Source organism: Mytilus californianus, unplaced genomic scaffold (genome assembly GCF_021869535.1).
Source record: "Mytilus californianus isolate M0D057914Y unplaced genomic scaffold, xbMytCali1.0.p SCAF_35, whole genome shotgun sequence".
In the NCBI taxonomy this organism is placed as follows: domain Eukaryota; kingdom Metazoa; phylum Mollusca; class Bivalvia; order Mytilida; family Mytilidae; genus Mytilus; species Mytilus californianus.
In genome coordinates, this window is record NW_026262685.1 from 2,093,379 (window position 1) to 2,113,496 (window position 20,118).

Below are 20,118 nucleotides of genomic sequence, written 5' to 3' on the forward strand. Positions count from 1 at the left end.
GTAGTCCCATGGGATATTTGTTGTCCCATGGGACAAAAAAAATCCCATGGGACTATAATTATCCCATGGGATTTTTAATATCCCCTGGGACAAAATAAAATCCTATGGAATTCAAATTATAAATATACAGTAATGTGTTTGTTACAATGAATTCTGTTTGGTAGTAAAAAGTTTATAATATATATATGAGTGTATTTTGGTTTTTTTCATTTTGTCACAAACATGTTTTTAATTTGTTTATATGACAATAAAGATTATTATTATTTTGGAAATATAATAATATTTAAAGTCAAAAAATAAAATCCTTTAACTGAAATAAAATGATGAGGTCTTAATAAAAGAAAAAAATATTTCATATTCTGACTGAATAAATTGACAAAGCACAGTTAATAGTTTACTCTTTTCATGAGGTAAAGTTTTCTTTGTTATAGTTCCATTGCAATACATGAATATGCAAATGATTTGAATCTTATTCCTTTGTGGTGTTCATATTATTACATTTATATTTGTAAATTTATAAAATAAACACTTTTCCTGTTAAGTTTTAGTTTTCTTGTTTCAGCTTGCTATGAACAATTATTCAGTCCACTATATAAGAGTCAAGTAAATAAATTATTTCATCCACTAGAATATTCCTACAATTTTAAGACAAAACATTTATGCAATCTGTTCTTCAAAAATCTTCCTCCGTACATCTTTATTGGATGGAGCGATTTAAATGAGTGGACAAAGCAAGTTCATTTGGACAACAAAATACTAATATATTTTTTCATTCCTCCCTTCTTTCAATTGATAATTACGTTGTTGCATTTACATGATTAAGTTCTTGAGCATCTATGATCATGATGATATGACTCCTTTTTGTTTATAGTCATTATGTTGAAATTTCCTCTTTCTTATGTAGGAAAAAAAAACACATTCCATTTCAAATTAATAAAAAAGTCACACTATGTAGAAAAATATCAACTTTAAGTTTGCTGTTCAGTATTGACCTGTTGAATGATGATCATGAAAACCAAGATGTCTGACCTACAAATACACAAGACTCAAAAATTATAAATGAAGAGAAATACAGCAATAAAATAGCTATTTTATCATGTTTATGTACATTTTGATAAAAATTTCATTTGAATATTTAAAATTGTAAGAACTCTTATTTCAGTGCTTTGTGTCTATGGTTTTCATATTAGTTGTTTTTTGTGCCTTGTTGCAGTCTTTTAAGTTAAGCCAATTGCAACAAATGTTTACAGTTTGTTCAAATGTTGTGCTGTTATTAAAACCACTGTCCCAGGTTAGGGGTGGGTTGGGTGCTCACTAAATGTTTATTTTATTAGTTGATATTTGCTTTGAATTAGCTGTCAGTAACTGTGAGTACTAATAGATCTGTATGTTGAGTCTTTTTTGTTAAAGGGAAAGAATAAATTTCCAGCCACATCCGGTCTGTGTTAGCTGTTTTTCTGCTTTGTTGCATTCTAATGAGTTAATAAAATTGAGAATGAAAACGGGAATGTATCAAAATAATTTAATTTTGGATGTAACGCGTCTTCTGATTGGCTGACGTTGTTTTGTTTATCAGCTCATAGACATAATTTTGTCATGTGACCGTGACGTCATCAACGTTTTTTCATGGTTTTGCTCCGGTTTAAAATGGAATTTAGAATTAAATTATAAGAAATGTGACTGTAATATTTTTTCTGTCTATTCGAAATAACATAAAAAATGTGGTGCACACTTTAAAATAACCCGCTACGCGGGTTATTCAGTATGCACCACATTTTTTATGTTATTTATTCATAGACAGAAAAAATATTATAGTCATTCCTTAAATAACCTGACCAAAGAGCAGAAAAAAACCCTTTTCAACTGATTTTATAGTTTTTATATTGAACTGACACTTACACCACTGTCCTTAATTAGAGGAGGATTTGGTGCCAGCAAACATGTTAAACCATGCCACATTTTGTAAGTGTCTGTCCCAAGTCAGGGGTCTATTATTCAGTGGTTGTCAATTGTTGCTATATATCATATTTGTTTTTTGTTTATTGTTTTGTGCAAAAATCAGGCACTTAGCTTTCACCTTTATGGTGTTTCCCCCAAGCATGTTTAGCATGGATAGACACCATGCCCTTTTTAAATGACGCCATGCCCTTATTGAATTGTTTAACATTTGTTATTTCATGGCCTTTTATGGATTACTATGCAGTATAGGGTTTGCTCATTGTCGAAGGCTGTACATTGAACTAATTTTGTTAAATTTAATGTCATTTGATCTCTATTGGAGAAAAGTCTCATTGGCAACCGTACCGCTTCTTATTTTTATATCAACCCTGCCATATTTTGCCTGTCATTATTTACAGGTCATCATTGGCCTCTAATAAGTAATTGCATTGCTTACATCCACTTAATTGAACTCTGGTGGATAGTTTTCTCATTTATCATACCACATCTTATTTTCATAATAATCATTATTCAAGGGCAATAACTTTTATAGAAGTGGACTTACCATTTAGGCTTTGTTGACATCTGTAAATCTATTTTTGTTGATAATTTCTTTTGTTTATAGTTTCCCTTTATCTTTAATGTTCTTGCCCTACACATAAAAGGGTAAACATTATCATTTAATGACAATAACTACTATTACATAATGAGTAGGCAACTGACAATTTTGGATCATTTGTATCTTGTCTTGCTCATCATTTTTGCTTGATATTATCAATATTCTATGAAAATGAGGTCACAGTAATATTAAACTTGGCAGACAGACATCTTCTTATTTTTATATGACACCTTGTAGTCATTCCATACACCAACAAGTAAACATATGCTTATAATATCTGATAAAATGAATAAAATGCTCCGCTGGGCACAGCTTGATACGACCGCAGAGGTCGAACCCTGAACAGTTGGGGCAAGTATGGACACAACATTCAAGCTTGATACAGCACTGAATTTGGATTTTGATTAAATATTTGACACAGCATAGGTTTCTGACACAGAATGAATGTGGTCTAAGAACTTAAAAATTTTTAATTTACCTATTCAAACCATATCATTATTATTTGCTTTTATATATAAATCAGAAATAACCAATTTAAAATGGAAAATTTTAAAGAAAAAAAAAGGAAAAAAAGGGGGAAAAAAATCCCCCCCCCCAATTTTTTGAACCCCCTTATGATTCATCACCCCAAACTTAATCCCAGCCTTCCCTTTGTGGTATGGTACCTTGCAGTACAATTTCAGAGAGATCCATACACTTATACACAAGTTATTGTCTGGAAACTAGAAAAATGCTTGTTTTTTTGGCCCCTTTTTGGCCCCAAATTCCTAAAAGTTTAGGGCAATTACCCCCAAACTCAAACCCAGCTTTCCCTTTGTGATATGGAACCTTGTAGTACAATTTCATAAAGATCCATACACTTACACACAAGTTATTGTCCTGAAACTAGAAAAATGCGTGTTTTTTTCCCCTTTTTGGCCCCTTATTCCTAAATTTTTTAGGCAATTACCCCCAAAATCAATCCCAGCCTTCCCTTTGTGGTATGGTACCTTGCAGTACAATTTCAGAGAGATCCATACACTTGAACACAAGTTATTGTCTGGAAACTAGAAAAATGCTTATTTTTGGCCCCTTTTTGCTATACATTTTGGGCAATTACCCCCAAACTCAATTCCAGCTTTCCCTTTGTGATATGGAACCTTGTAGTACAATTTCAGAAAGATCCATACACTTACACACAAGTTATTGTCATGAAACTAGAAAAATTCTTGTTTTTTGCCCCTTTTTTGGCCCCTAATTCCTAAAATTTTAAAGCAATTGCCCCCAAAATCAATCCCAGCCTTCCCTTTGTGGTATGGTACCTTGCAGTACAATTTCAGAGAGATCCTTAAACTTGAACACAAGTTATTGTCTGGAAACTAGAAAAATGCTTATTTTTGGCGCCTTATTCCTTAACGTTTTGGGCAATTACCCCCAAACTCAATTCCAGCTTTCCCTTTATGATATGGAACCTTGTAGTACAATTTCAGAAAGATCCATACACTTACACACAAGTTATTGTCATGAAACTAGAAAAATGCTTGTTTTTTGCCCCTTTTTTGGCCCCTAATTCCTAATATTTTGAGGAAATTACCCCCAAAATCAATCCCAGCATTCCCTGTGTGATATGGAACCTTGTGGTACAATCTCAGAGAGATCCATACACTAACACACAAGTTATGTCTGGAAGTTACAAAAATGCTTATTTTTGGCCCCTTTTTGGCCCCTAATTCCTTAAGTTGGTACCATAACCCCCAAAATCAATCCTTATGGTAAAATTTCATAGAGATCCATTCACTTAAACTAAAGTTAGAGTGTGAAAACCAATGTGTCTTCGGACGTCGACAACGCCAACGTCATACCAATATATGACTGTATAAAAAACTAAGAAAACTTAGCACCGACCAAAGAACCATAAAATGCGATCATGGTTATATGAATCTTCCAGACAGACATGCACACCTTACAATCGTTACATCCGCCAAATATAATTTACCTGTTGCTTAAAGCATATGATAAACTGACAAAACAATGCAAACTTTTCATTGACCAATGAACCATGAAAATGAGGTCAAGGTCATATAAAACATGCCAGACAGACTGTGCATCTCACAATCATTCCATTCACCAAATATAGGGGCCTTATTCATGTTATTACCTAGGAATAGTGATGTCATGGACTAGGAAAATTAGTCTGGGGACATAAATTACTGACATCGGACTAAATATACTAGTAAATTCTGTATCCATGGACTTTTTATACTTGTTATATTAGTCTGACAATACCAACTTTAAAGTCTTTGGTTTTACCCGGTTGGGTTCAAAATAAACAACCTTCTGCAAGTGAGGTGAACACGCTACCACGAGACCAGGCAGTATAATATAAGGAGTTTACCCAAGATTTAAAGTTTCCAAGTTTTTGCAAAAACTGGATCAAAATCATCATTGAAAAGCAACAACTTTTTAATAAGATTTAAGTTTCTCTTTAATTATTACAGTTTTCGAGATAAAAAGGCAAATTCAAGAAATATGAAGAAAAAAAAACCGGTTAAAATCTGTATTTAAGGCAACAACTCCTATGAGTCAGCTGCTAGTTTTGATGCAAATGGACAGTAGATTTTTTTTTCAACATTCTGAAGATTTCTACCCTTGTCAGATATTGTCTATCTATTTTAGCCTTTTGTAGCTTATTATGCAGTTTGGCTTTTTAGCCCATTGTTGAAATCTGTACGGTGACCTATATAGTTGTTAACTTCTACGTTTTTAGTTTCTGTTGAAGAGCCGTCACATTGGCAATGATACCATATTTGTATATGTTTTTGTCATGTAGGTGTAAGGAGACAACCTTTTGATTTTCTGGTGGGATAAAAAGGGGAGACAGACTTTTTATCACCTGACCTGGTGAGTTTTTCAGGGTTCGTAAGGATAGAAAACCCGGCAAATTGTAACAAACCCCTGTGGTACGACCATATTTGCCAAAAGATTAGTCCAAATAATTATGACGTCTTGCAAGGCTATTTTAACTTTTTTCTGGGCACGTAATAGTCAATGTTGTGACTGAGTGCGGAAATATTAAGATAGATAGATAGAAAAATTATAAAGGGACATAACTGAAGAACGGTAAAAGTGACGCTACCCAAATTTGAACTTGATCTGAGTTTTGTGGTAATAAGCATTGTGTGTAAGTCTCATAACATTTGGTTGAGGCTAACTTAAGTAGAGAACAGAAACTAAAAATTCAGCAATTTTTCTATTTGTAAACACGCATAACTCTAGAACGGTTGTGTATAAGTTTTATAACATTTGGTTGAGACAAACTAAAGTTAGAGAACGGAAACGAAAAATTCAGCAATTTTTATGTTTATAAAGGGACATTACTCAAGAATGGTAATTTGTCGCCACCTAATATCGTACTTAATCTGTATCATGTAGTAATAAGCATTGTGTATAAGTTTCATAACATTTGGTTGAGGCAAACTAAAGTTAGAAAACGGAAACAAAAAATTTGTACTTGATCTTAGTTTTGTGGTAATGAATATTGGGTATAGGTTTCATAATGATTGGTTGAGGCAAACTTAAGTTACAGAATGGAAACTAAAAATTTGCAATCGTTCAATTTATAAAGGGGCATAACTCAATAATGGTTAAAGTGACACTACCCAAATTCAACTTGATCTGTGTTTTATCAGTGGAAGTCAAAATTAAACATTGCATTGTATAAAGCATTGATTGTAGTTGATTCAACTATAATAATGGACAATTTTAAAAATTACTTGATATTTAGAAGAAAATAAAAATTTTGCAATTTTTCCATTTATAAAGGGGCATGACTCTAGAACGGGTTAAAGTGACGCCACCAAAATTCAAACTTGATCTGTGTTTTGTGGTAATAAGCATTGTGTATAAGTTTTATAACATTTGGTTGAGGCAAACTTAAGTTAGAGAACGAAACTAAAAATTTTGCTATTTTTCCATTTATAAAGGGGCATAACTCTAGAACGGTTAAAGTGACGCCACCAAAATTCAAACTTGATCTGTGTTTTGTGGTTATAAGCATTGTGTATAAGTTTTTACTTTAACATTTGTGGTTGAGGCAAACTCAAGTTAGAGAACGGAAACCAATTTTGGGACGTACGGACGTATGTACGTACAGACGGACAAGGGTAAAACTTAATGCCCCCACCCCTACGGCGGGGGCATAAAAAAAAAAAATAGCCTTGCTAGACGTCATAATTATTTGGACTACCAAAAGATGTAACCTAATTCTTACTTGTTTGGGGAAGAGGGGATTAACCGAACCACTATTCAATCTAAATCAGTGAACTGAATTATTGTCTTCTGCAGTAGTCCGAGTCGACATCTGTAACTAATCATGCAAATTGATAGTCAACCAAAACAGTATACCTTTTTCAGAATGTCAGTTCACAAAGAATCACTGGTGATAGGGGAGTGTAACCGATAAATTGATCCTGAATCAGATAAGATTTTCCAAGGACGTATAACTAACACAATACGTCCTTGGATTTTCCCAGTAACGGAGAACCCCTTTCTTTGAGTGAATATAAATAGTGACGGGGGTCTCACAAATAAATTTAAATATGAATTACAGGAACATCGATTAGCAAAGTAAACTTACATATTAATCTCGAAGTTATTTACGGTAAAGACAGACTGTGCTCCTGAATTAAGGTATTATACATTTGTGTATTTTACTCGGGGAGGGGGGGGGGGGGGCACTTCCTATATACAAGGTGATATGACGTGCCGCTGGAATAGGTCACTTTTTCCAGCTTGAAAATATGGGAATAGGTGTGGAAAACTATCAGAAATATATGATAAGGTCGATAAAGTTCCACTGAATTACTTGTATATGAAAAGCCCTGTCATTTTTTCACAGCCGAAAGTCTCGCCGTAAGTAAACATTACATACAGAATCTTAGCCTTAAATATTCCACTTTTCCAACACACCCCACAAAAACCAACCAATATGGGAAAAGGTTACAATTTTACCCTCGCAATATATGAAAAGGTATAATACATTTTTAAGATCTAAATTATATGAATAGGGTGGGGTAACAGAACCCCAGAGACACCCCTATCAATTAAGTATTGAAGTGCCCCTCCCCCCCCCCCGGAGGTATTTTACTGCTACAAGATATTTAAATTGCTAATCACGCACCCGTTGATGAGCAGAGAACCATACTTTCAAGCCAGGGGCAGTCTATACTAACAGTTAGTATAGAAAGACCCTGTAAAAAGGCAGGCAAATCCTAACAGTACTGTAACTTAATGATCCATGTATATCATGTTACTGCACCTCACCCAGCACAGTTAGCACACTGGTGTGTGTCAGTCTTATAATATAAAACTGCGTAGGTTCATATCGTTTGATTCAACGTTTTTTCGGATATTTTTTAGGACCGTTGTCAACTTGACATTGTCAAATCCGATCGCGACCTGCCACTTTGCAACCTGACCTGCAAAAACATAATTCGACTAAAAACAATGCCAGTCAAAATTGCTTTTTGAGACTGGGCGACTGAAAAAGTTTTAAAATGTGACCTTGTGACCCTACTTGGAAGACTTCATTCATCGGCGTGTGTCGGTTTGGCTAAAAAGGGGGCATTGTTTTTTTTTTTCTTGGGACAAAAAGTTTTTTCTATCTTTATTAAAAAAAAAAAAAAGACCAATCATAAACTTTTTTTTCAAAACTCAGTGTCGTATTTTATTGTTTTCCCAACAATTTTTAATAAAAGCTTAAAATGTTTGTTTCACTTCCCTTTGACTTCCCTCCTGATTTTTTTTCTCAAGAAATTATAGAATTAGTAAATGGATATATATATATATATATATATGTCTGTGGTCACCGTCATGCAGTTAGATAAGAAATTCCAGCATGCATCATCAAATAATTCATGTGTATTTGTGACATCAACATAACTGAAACATTATATTATTTCCCAGTAATTATGTAAATCATTTTGATTTACAATTATATATGTCTGGGACTTATGCATGTATATATCTCACAGGCACTTTTCTCAGAAAAAAAAATCCTATATTCTTTAATAAAAGTATATAGGAAAAAATTCTGATACAAGTGCCTGTGATATATCTGTCAGTCCCAGAATAATAAATATAATTGTATCTTAATCTTTGGGAAAATCCGATTATTAAATTGTTAAATTCTTTAACGTCATAATTATATCAAAGTTTACTTTTTAAAGTTTTAAATTTTAAAGTTAAAATGAATATTCCGTTTATATCTGAGGAAAAACTTTTTAAACTGTAATGACATGGTCAGTCAACTGATTTGTTGCATGGCTGATTACAGGTAATTAAAGCATGCAGTAATTTTCCATTACGACAGTGCGTGTACCCTGGGGTGTGTATAACGTATTAGAAATATCATAGTTTTCTAGAGAACATCCTGTCTATGTGTAATACAGATTGATGACATTACACAAATTTTTTTTCGTTAAATGTAGTTAAGTATCTGTGTCCATTCCCTATTGCAACACTACAATTCTTTCGAAGAAAAAAATGTTAAAATGTAAAGAAAAAAAATCATTTATATAAAATAAAGAAGAAAAAAGTAGCAAATAAACTTATGTAACTACGCATTGAGTAAACATAATTTCACTTTACATGTACAAACCCTTGAGAAAACGTATATATAGATGTGTTTAAAAAGGCCAATTCCCAGTGGATTTATTTCACACTAGGACCACAGGCACTTGTCTCAGAATTTTGTTTCCTATATACCTTAATACAGGGACTTTCTATACTAACTTGGTATAGAAAGTCCCTGCTTAATATAACATTAAAAGTATATAGGACATTTTTTTTCTGAGACAAGTGCCTGTGACTAGGAACTAAGATAACTAGAACTAAGTTCATTGGAAAGTCTTTTTGTCTGATACATGTATACCTATAGATAATGTACATAATTAAGAACAGGTTCAAATATATGCCTGTAAATTAACGGTACGTCTAAAAACCGCTCAGGACCTCCTGAGTGCAGACAGGACATAAAAAGTCACTCAGGACATGTATATATGTTTTAGTGAGCGTTGAGGGTATACATTCGATAGATAATTTAATATTTGATCTTATAATTTTGGTTTTGATAAAATCAAACCAACATTAAAGAAGTTATTTGGGATACGTCATGCATGACCGATGATCATATTCAATACCAATCATCATTTTGATTACAACGTTTGATCTTTAATAATTAGGACTGATTGGTGATGGTTATAAACACATACAAGTAAACTTTGCAAACAAACAAAAAAAACAACGTTTCCTTGGAAAAAATATAAAAATACATGAATATTGTTTTTACAAAAAAAGTTAAATATTTTTTTCGTTTTGTATGTAATAATTGAAGCCATTTAGAAATATAAGAAATCTCCACATAGTCAGGAAATTTTCAATTCAAGTTATTTCATTTGAAAGCGTTAACAAATATAGATCTTATTCGATGTAAAATGTGGCGTCCTTGGAGATCAAAACCCCGTTTAAATAGGGTTTGTCTACTTTCGTCTATTGCCGAACATTCTATAATCAAGGATTTTTACAAATCCTTGCTATAATATAATGAATCGCGTCGCCAATATCACCACAATTACATAAAGTACAAATACAATCTTCTCCTAAATATTTGGCATCTAACAATTACAATAGGAAATTTTGAGTCGAAACTGAAGTACCAAATCTACAAAAAGAATCACTATTTTTTGTAGTAGTAGGCGTTGAAAACTAAACTGTTTATAATCTTTTTTTTCTCCTAAATTAATTGAAACTCCTGAAATAATTTAACATTATCTATATACAGCTTACATATGCAAATCTTTTTAGAAGTATGTGAGTGTATAGTAATAATTTGTTCATTAACCCCCCTTTTTCCTTCTATAAAATTACATTGTAATCGATTTTATTTCCAAATTTTTGTTTGCTAGGATTGACACTTAGAACGTACAACAAAAAGTAACAAGTAAAAAGTCACGATTCAGTTTTGGGATATTTTTTTCTTTGAATAAACTTAATTTTAAAAACGTTTCAGTATTTTTCTGAAACATTTTTAAAAGGAAACGGACTTGTAAACAAAATTTATTTTTGAATATTAATATGAACAATGATTGTTAAGAAAACAATCTGCCAAAGTGGTTTTGTAATTAACTGAAGTCATGCTGTCAAAAATGTCTCCTTTTTATAAGTTATTGATAAAAAAAAACTATTTGAAGGCGAATTAATCATTTCCTCAACTAAATACATTTATCTATAAATAAAGTCAATTCGTCAAGAACTTTCTCTCATATATTTAAACAATTGTAAAATAATTAATCTAAACCTTTGTCCTGCGACTTTCTGTCCGTTTACCAATACTTATTCCTTGTTAGGTTTTTTCATATCCATTTACGAATACTTATAACGTGATAATTAATTTTTCCGGATGCTTTTTATCCTATTTTCATATCAAACAACCATGTTACCCGTAGAACGGAGTTAAGTACAAATTTAAGAATTTAGTACTTAAAATTTTCAACAACACAATTTTACACTTTCATTTACCTGGATTTTTTTCTACGCTTCGAAGCCGCCACCCTGTATCAAACTTATCCAACACCTCGCATGGCGTATTCACGATGTGGAGGGATTGACAATATACAATCAAAGTTAGCAATATACAGCAAATAAGTAATTGGGTGTTGAATGCCAGTAGATCTGAATTTGTAAATTTTTAAATTGAATTTAACCTGTTTAGAACGTGTATTGTTGAATTGTTCAATAAAATTACATACATAATCTGGGCTGATATGCATAAAACCACTTTAAGTTCAAGGTATCAATAAAACTGGGTCTGCATGAAAAAATGACTTATCACATAATACCAGAACCTATGTTTAGCCTACTGTTACACGATAAGAAAATATAGCTGTAGGCCTGGTTGAAAATCTTTACAAATTATTTATTCTTTTAATTTCTGTTTGACTGTCTGGGTGCTTCTTATGTGTTTTAAATGCTATAGTCAAGTTTTATATACTGTTGTACGTCATTTGGTCGTTTTTAAGTTTTTGCCATGGCGTTTGTCAGTATGTCTTCGACTTATAAGTTTTATCAAGGATTTGTATAGTGAGATTGGTTTTATATAATCTGCATCTCTTGTGCTGTATTTTAAAATGTATTACAATTGCTGCATCTTTACACATTCATCAATACACCAAAAAATATGAATAAAGCTTTCGTATATATATAAAAAAGGAGATGTGGTACGATTGGTAATGAAACAACTATCCGCCAGTTCAATTTAAAAACCTGATATAAGCAAATGTGACTTACTTACTTACTTTAGTCAGAGAGATCTTGAATCTGAATTCAAGGATACGAAGTGGGAAGGGTTTAGAGGTGGATTAAGGTGGGGGCATGGGGGGCCGCCCCTTTTTTGGAAAAAAATTGGTTGATTATTTAGAGAATCAATGAAGCGGGCCCCCTCTTTATGCATGACAGTTAGTGCCTCCTTATGACATTTTTTTGGATCCGCAACTGGTGAGGACTTCATAAAAAAATATTTAGTAAGTTTTTGTTTTGTGATAAATAATGTATTTAGACAGAAATAGGATAAAATAAACTACCGAAAGCTTAAGTATGGATGGGGGTTAACAGAATAGAGAATAACGGGCAAACAATAAAGATTAAAGAATAATGAAATGCTAAAATATGAGGAAAGAGAGTAATGAGCAAAAAGTGTAAGTTTGAAGAAATATAGCAAAAAAAAATAAAAAACACAGAAAAAGAAGACCCCCCCCCCAAGATCCTGACTTCAACTTTGACGCTGCCGGGATATTTTTTAGACAAAGTGCACGTATTAGTAGTCAGCCGAAACCACTAAGCGTTTTGCATCCATACGGTTTTTTTTCGGGATACTGACTGCATAGTAAACTATCAATGTACTAGTTAATGTTCTCGAGGGATGACCCTATTACAGAGACATATATACACATATGTGTAAATATGTCTCTGCCCTATTACGTGGCAGTAACCTCCTCGACACGGTTCATTTTTACGGCGGCTCAGTTTTGTCTTAAGAATAAACATAATTGATAAGTTTCTTTCCCCTGCATTTCTCGATCGCACTTGTAAATAGCACATTGGTCTCAAGACATTGGTTACAACACTTGCCGTCAGTACTCAAAATTGGAAAAATATTAAATAAGAAGGTATAGAAAATTAAATTAATGCACACACACTATTATCAACCACAGACATGATGTTTTTCTCAATTTGCCTAAATCGTTACTCCGCAATACAACGAGGGTGAAAACCCACCACTTTGAACACAGTCACAGGCACCGGCATGCTGTGAACTTGTAAGTTTCCCAAATGAGTAACTATCCATTACTTTTCTAGTGTAAAGTTTTATTTAATACACATTTGATTTGAAATGGCACATCAGAGAGATATATAAACATATATCATAGGCTGATCCGGGGGGGGGGGGGGCTTTCTTGGGAAAAATTTGGTTGATTATATAGGGATCACTGAAGCATGACTGGAGCCGGCCCTCCCTTATGAAAAGTTCTGGATCTGCCACTGTATATTCATAAAATTAACCAACAAATTATCCAAAAGATGAATAATACTTAATACTTACGACTAAGATTGATTATAAGTATACTTGAGTCGGTTTTACAAAAAAAAAACTTACAATTTATCGTAAGTATACTGTATTGTACATGACTTAATAACTATCAATATTATTTGTAATTTTTTTTGTGAAACTGACTGCTGAATTGTTTTTCCATGCTTATGGTACATCTAAGTCGTATCCTTTTTTTAAAACCACCTCCAGGGTATAATGTCTGCTCGCCCATAGAATCTGTTTGTAGATATAGGAAGATGTGGTATGAGTGCCAATGAGACAACTCTCCATCCAAGTCACACAATTTATAAAAGTAAACCATTATAGGTCAAGGTATGGTCTTCAACACAGAGCCTAGTTTTTATCAAAAATGAAATATATTGATATTAATAGTATACAGGTTAAATAATTTATTCATACATTATTAATTGACTGACTAGAATTATCATGATTATTGAGGAATTTGAACCATTCCTATTTTTAAAAAGGGACAAAAATAAAATTTATATATAATAACAGGGTGATACTTATGAGAAAAACTCAAGAAATTGTTTTCAATTAAGATAAATACATGGTTTTCAGTTGTTTTTTAAAGCAGAGGCAGATTTAGTTTTAAAGTTGGAAAAAATTGTTTGTACCAACAAAAATAAATACAGAAAGTTAATCCAGAATTATGTGTTTATCATTTTTTTTTATGTTTAGGTTGCCAGCAAGATGAAAAGAACAATGCAGTTCAAAAGTCAAAATGTGGATAAGCTGCGGTACAAGGTCCTACTTTTGCAGATTTTCATATTTTGCATGAATGAATTTGAAGTTTATATCATGGAGGGCAGAGAAAGAAAAGAAACACTTCAGTTTTCCTGCTTCTGAAGGATAAATGTAAAACATCTTGTTTGGTAAGTTTTATGCTCTGTTATGATAGTGTTTGTGCATCCATCTGTCTTTCTCTAAATTGTATTCATTTTAAGTTTTTGGTTACAGTTCACCATGAACTTCAGTTAGTAACTTGCGGTTTTACATGTATATACTCAAAATTTAGTACTTTAAAATGTTCATGTATTTTTGTCGAGCCTGCAACTTTTGTCGCAGAAAGCTCGACATAGGGATAGTGATCTGGTGGCGGCTACGGCGGTGGCGTTAGCAGTGGGCGTTAGCTAACTTCCTAAAAGCTTTATATTTTAGAAGGTGTAAGACCTGGATGCTTCATACTTTGTATATAGATGCCTCATGATACAAATTCTGTCTGAAACATGTCCATTGTCCTTGACCTCATTTTCATGGTTCAGTGACTACTTGAAAAAAAAGTTCAGATTTTTTGTAATGTTAATTTCTCTCATATTATGAGTAATAGGATAACTATATTTGGTATGTGCTTACCTTGCAAGGTCCTCATGCTCGTCAGAGAGTTTTCACTTGACCTAGACCTCATTTCATGGATCAGTGAACAAGAACTTAGTCTTAGATGCATGATTTTTTTTATTAGTTGTTAGTGGCTTTGTACTAGATGTCAGTAACTGCGAGTACTCTCAGATCTGTACTTAGTGTCTTTTTGTTGTTTGGATGTACAAGTACCCGGCCACGTCAACTTGTATTTGTAGTATTTGTATTTTTATCCATCTGATGAGTTAAGCCTCTTTCAACTGATTTTTTTTGCGGTCGTATATTGGTATGATGTTGGCGTCGTCGTCGGTGTCGTCATCGTCCGAAGACACATTGGTTTTCGCACTCTAACTTTAGTTTAAGTGAATGGATCTCTATGAAATTTTACCATAAGGTTCAATACCACAAAAGAAAGGTTGGGATTGATTTTGGGGGTTATGGTACCAACAGTTAAGGAATTAGGGGCCAAAAAGGGGCCAAAAATAAGCATTTTTGTAACTTCCAGACATAACTTGTGTGTTAGTGTATGGATCTCTGACATTGTACCACAAGGTTCCATATCACAAAGGGAATGCTGGGATTGATTTTGGGGGGTAATTGCCTCAAAATATTAGGAATTAGGGGCAAAAAAAGGGGCAAAAAACAAGCATTTTTCTAGTTTCATGACAATAACTTGTGTGTAAGTGTATGGATCTTTCTGAATTTGTACTACAAGGTTCCATATCACAAAGAGAAAGCTGGAATTGAGTTTGGGGGTAATTGCCCAAAACGTTAAGAAAAAGGGGCCAAAAATAAGCATTTTTCTAGTTTCCAGACAATAACTTGTGTTCAAGTGTATAAATCTCTCTGAAATTGTACTGCAAGGTACCATACCACTAAGGGAAGGCTGGGATTGATTTTGGGGGTAATTGCCTCAAAATTTTAGGAATTAGGGGCCAAAAAGGGGCAAAAAACAAGCATTTTTCTAGTTTCAGGACAATAACTTGTGTGTAAGTGTATGGATCTTTATGAAATTGTACTACAAAGTTCCATATCACAAAGGGAAAGCTGGGTTTGAGTTTGGGGGCTATTGCCCTCAACGTTTAGGAATTTGGGGCCAAAAAGGGACAAAAAAACAAGCATTTTTCTAGTTTCCAGACAATAACTTGTGTTCAAGTGTCTGAATCTCTCTGAAATTGTACTACAAGGTACCATACCACAAAGGGAAGGCTGTTATTGAGTTTTGGGGTGATGAATCATAAGGGGGTTCAAAAAATTTGGGGGGGGGGGATTTTTTTTTCTTTTTTTTTCTTTAAAATTTTCCATTTTAAATTGGTTATTTCTGATTTATATATAAAAGCAAATAATTATGATATGGTTTGAATAGGTAAATTAAAATTTTTTAAGTTCTTAGACCACATTCATTCTGTGTCAGAAACCTATGCTGTGTCAAATATTTAATCACAATCCAAATTCAGAGCTGTATCAAGCTTGAATGTTGTGTCCATACTTGCCCCAACTGTTCAGGGTTTGACCTCTGCGGTCGTATCAAGCTGCGCCCCAGCGGAACATTTTATTATTGTTCGTTCTTATGTTGTACTGTTACACCACTGTCCCAGGTTAGGGGGAGGGTTTGGATCCCGCTAACATGTTTAACCCCGCCACATTCTGTATGTATGTGCCTGTCCCAAGTCAGGAGCCTGTAATTCAGTGGTTGTCGTTTGTTTATGTGTTACATATTTGTTTTTCGTTCATTTTTTGTACATAAATTAGGCCGTTAGTTTTTCGTTTGAATTGTTTTACATTGTCATTTCGGGGCCTTTTATAGCTGACTGTGCGGTATGGGCTTTGCTCATTGTTGAAGGCCGTACGGTGACCTGTAGTTGTTAATTTCTGTGTCATTTGGTCTCTTGTGTAGAGTTGTTGTCTCATTGGCAATCATACCACATTTTCTTTTTTATATTTAAGGTTAAGTTTTGGTGGTCAAGTCCATATCTCAGATACTATAAGCAATAGGTATAGTATATTCGGTGTATGGAAGGACTGTAAGGTGTACATGACCAACTGGCAGGTGTCATCTGACCTTGACCTCAATTTCATGGTTCAGTAGTTATAGTTAAGTTTTTGTGTTTTGGTCTGTTTTTCTTATACTGTATGCAATAGGTCTACTATATTTGGTGTATGGAATGATTGTAAGGTGTACATGTCTAGCTGGCAGGTGTCATCTGACCATGACCTCATTTTCATGGTTCAGTAGTCAAAGTTAAATTTTTGAGTTTTGGTCTTTTTTTCTAACACTAAATGCAATAGGTCAACTATATTTGGTGAATGGAAACATTTTATGATGTACATGTCAGTCCCGCAGGTTTAATTTGACCTTGACCTTATTTTCATGGTTCATTGCTCAGTGTTAAGTTTTTGTGTTTTGGTCTGTTTTTCTTAATCTATAAGCAATAGGTCAACTATATGTGTTGTATGGAAGGATTGTAAGCTGTACATGTCTGCCTGGCATGGTTCATCTGATCTTAACCTCATTTCCATGGTTCATTGGTCAATTTTTAGTTTTCTTGGTTAAGTCTGCTTCTTAGAAACTATAAGCAATACCGGTAGGTCAACTGTATTTAGTAATTTGAATGATTGTAAGGTGTACATATATTTCTTGTCAGGTTTATATGACCTTGAATTCATTTTCTTGGATCATGTTGAGTTTATGTGATAGTTGTAGTAAAGCTTTGTATTTAGGACTATCAACATGATATCAATGATTAGTAAAGAAGGCGCAACATTTCAGCGTGTGCACTCTTGTGTATACATTAAACACCACATTTACTGTTTTTACCCTGATTTTATGGATCACTGAACATAGAAATGTCATAATGTGAAATTATAGTACATTCTTAGGTTAAGGTACATAGCTTATCATGAAGTTGAATTTCATGCACATGTTCATTATGTGGTGAACTTTTAAATTCAGTGCCAAACTAAGATTTTGAGCCTGATTACATGATTGACTAGACATTGACACATGCTAGTGTTTGCCAGGCATTGTGTCCTGTACTAGGAATTTGTCCTGTACTAAGAACTTTTATAGTACTCGCTGAGTATGGAGTTTTTGTGAAAGTTTAATATTAGTGAGATTTTTGCATGACATCCTGTCAACTGCTTGTTGATCATGTTTATACATGTCTTAAAATTAATATCTGACACATTAGTGTTTTGTGAACTTGGAAATAAGTTATTTGATAGAATAATAATGTTTTGAGATTATCAAAATATAAAATATCCCATTTTTACTACATTGTGTATTAATGATTAAGTATATAAAAAAGAAGATTTAGGATATATGTATAACCATATATAAAAATGAGACAGCAACCGAACAACACAAAAATAAGAAAAAAAAAACCAATATAATTTTTTGTATCAATGTTATAATTTCCAACATGTCCAAAGAGTTCAATGTATTTTCTAATTGAAATAAAACACAAGTGGAACTCTTTCAGAACTTCAGAAGCTTGAAGAAGTGCTGTTTCTATTGTTGGCTTTCTGTATAATATATTGCAAATTCTTGTGAAAAATGGAATTTTATTGTAATTGCCTAAAGTTTTAATATTGATCTATATATATATAACTGGGGAAAATACCCAAATGTTATAAAGAAGAATACATAAATTGATTGTTATAAAATATTAGAATAGGAAGATGTGGTATATTGCTAATTTGACAACTCTCCATCATAGACCAAAGGATGTAGGAGGTTAGCAACTGATGACACTGGACAACCTTCAACAATCAGTAAAATCATTACCGCATAGCTATTTTTATTGAAAATCATATGTTCTTGCTACATGTATGTATACAATTTTTTATTATCCATAACTTCGGATTTTATTGGTTCTTTTTCAGAAGGATTGGAATTCATCACTGAGAATAGAAGGAGAAAACACAGAAACAAGACCAAAATAAATTCAAAGACAAAAGTCAGATCAGTTATTATTTTCATCACTCAGCCAATGAATTGCAGTTCTATTAAATATCTAAAGATATTAAAACCACAATAATGACAATGCTCTGTGCTGAATGGCAAAAAAGTGGACTATACATTATGATCACACAATGCTGGATGATAAGAAACTATTATTTTTTTGGTTGGAGGGATATCCTGAAAAAAAATTAGATTTATGTAAAAAGCTACTAGTATGTTAAGCCTATTAATAGAGTTTTCATTGATTTCAAATGGGAAAAAATTGTGTTTCAAAAAAGTGTTCTAGAATTCATAAATAAACATATATTGATACTTACATAATCTGCTTTGTTGTTTAAAAGTTTAGTTTTGAACAGTTATAGAACAATATAATTGCATTAACATTTCCAAGGAAAAAAAAGATATTCAACTAAAAAGATTCATCTTAAAACAATTTACTACCAAACAGAATTCATTGTAACATACACATTTATTTACTGTATATTTATAATTTGAATCATAGGATTTTATTTTGTCCCATGGGATATTAAAAATCCCATGGGATAATTATAGTCCCATGGGATTTTTTTTGTCCCATGGGACAACAAATATCCCATGGGACTACAATTATCCCATGGGACCCAAAAAAATCCCATGGGATTTAACCAAAATCCCATGGGATAATGGTCAATCCCATGGGATTTGCCTTATCCCATGGGATATTGAAAATCCCATGTTTTTCTAAATCAAATTACAAAATATATATAATAATAACAGCAGAAAAGCAATGAAATTATTGAATCCCATGTAATTCCGCACATTTTGGTTATTTACACGACACTGTAGGTCTAAGGAGAGGCGGCGGCGGATTTGCAAATGAGTGTTTTGCAAATTAAAAGTGTCCAGTGTTTATTGTATTTGTTCTGATTATTAGGTCTTTCCACTTTTCTGTGGAAAGACCCATTGGTTTTCTTCTGATTATTAGGTCTTTCCACTTTTCTGTGGAAAGGCCTGTTGTATTTGTTCTGATTATTATTATTATTATTTTTTTTCCCGCCAACTTTTGAAATTTTTGTTTTGCAATATGTCTCTTAGATATTTCTCATATTGTATCGTACAGTTTATGCACTTTTAAATTTCACCCTGCTAAGACGAACACTTTTCCTTGTAAGAGTTATCTCCTTATTCACTGTTTATCAAGTGTGTGCATCTCCATTTGTCGGTATGATTTTTTAACTTATAAACCTTTAACCATATAACCCTGGAACTTTTTTGATTGAGGTCTCTAGGTCCTAACTTAGAAAATGAGGTCAAGGTCAAAGGTCAAAGGTCAAGTTCTAAATTTTGACTTTTGCTTATTTTTGCATTTTCTCATACACTTCTAAAGGTATATATAAAAGAACAAGTGCAAAATGTTTGCTTTATTGTAATGAAGATATGTTACATTTGGTCTGAAACAATCTAATGTCATCTTATAGGAGTTACTGTCCCTGAAATGTTTAATTATAAGGTTAATTGATTATTACTTCAACTTGTTTCATTATAAAGCCATATGACCTTTTACAAAAGGTTGGGTGACATATGACCTTGGAAATATCTTATGTTAAAAATTAG

The 20,118-nt window shown here is 32.9% G+C and overlaps 2 long non-coding RNA genes across 3 annotated transcripts; one reads left to right on the forward strand and one right to left on the reverse strand.

The window, feature by feature from the left end:
* Positions 1-870: 870 nt before the first annotated feature.
* LOC127736712 (uncharacterized) lies at positions 871-7,260 on the reverse strand. Of its 2 annotated transcripts, XR_007999141.1 has the most exons (3): positions 6,941-7,260; positions 2,504-2,590; positions 871-1,029 (listed from the first exon to the last, which is right to left on the reverse strand). It is a non-coding gene; the product is annotated as an uncharacterized LOC127736712 (long non-coding RNA). The 2 variants fall into 2 exon arrangements; XR_007999140.1 differs by lacking the exon at positions 6,941-7,260 and having other exon boundaries at positions 2,504-4,377.
* A 4,092-nt stretch (positions 7,261-11,352) lies between these two features.
* LOC127736714 (uncharacterized) lies at positions 11,353-18,846 on the forward strand. The gene is made up of 3 exons (XR_007999142.1): positions 11,353-12,759; positions 13,884-14,077; positions 18,447-18,846. It is a non-coding gene; the product is annotated as an uncharacterized LOC127736714 (long non-coding RNA).
* The last annotated feature ends 1,272 nt before the right edge of the window (positions 18,847-20,118 follow it).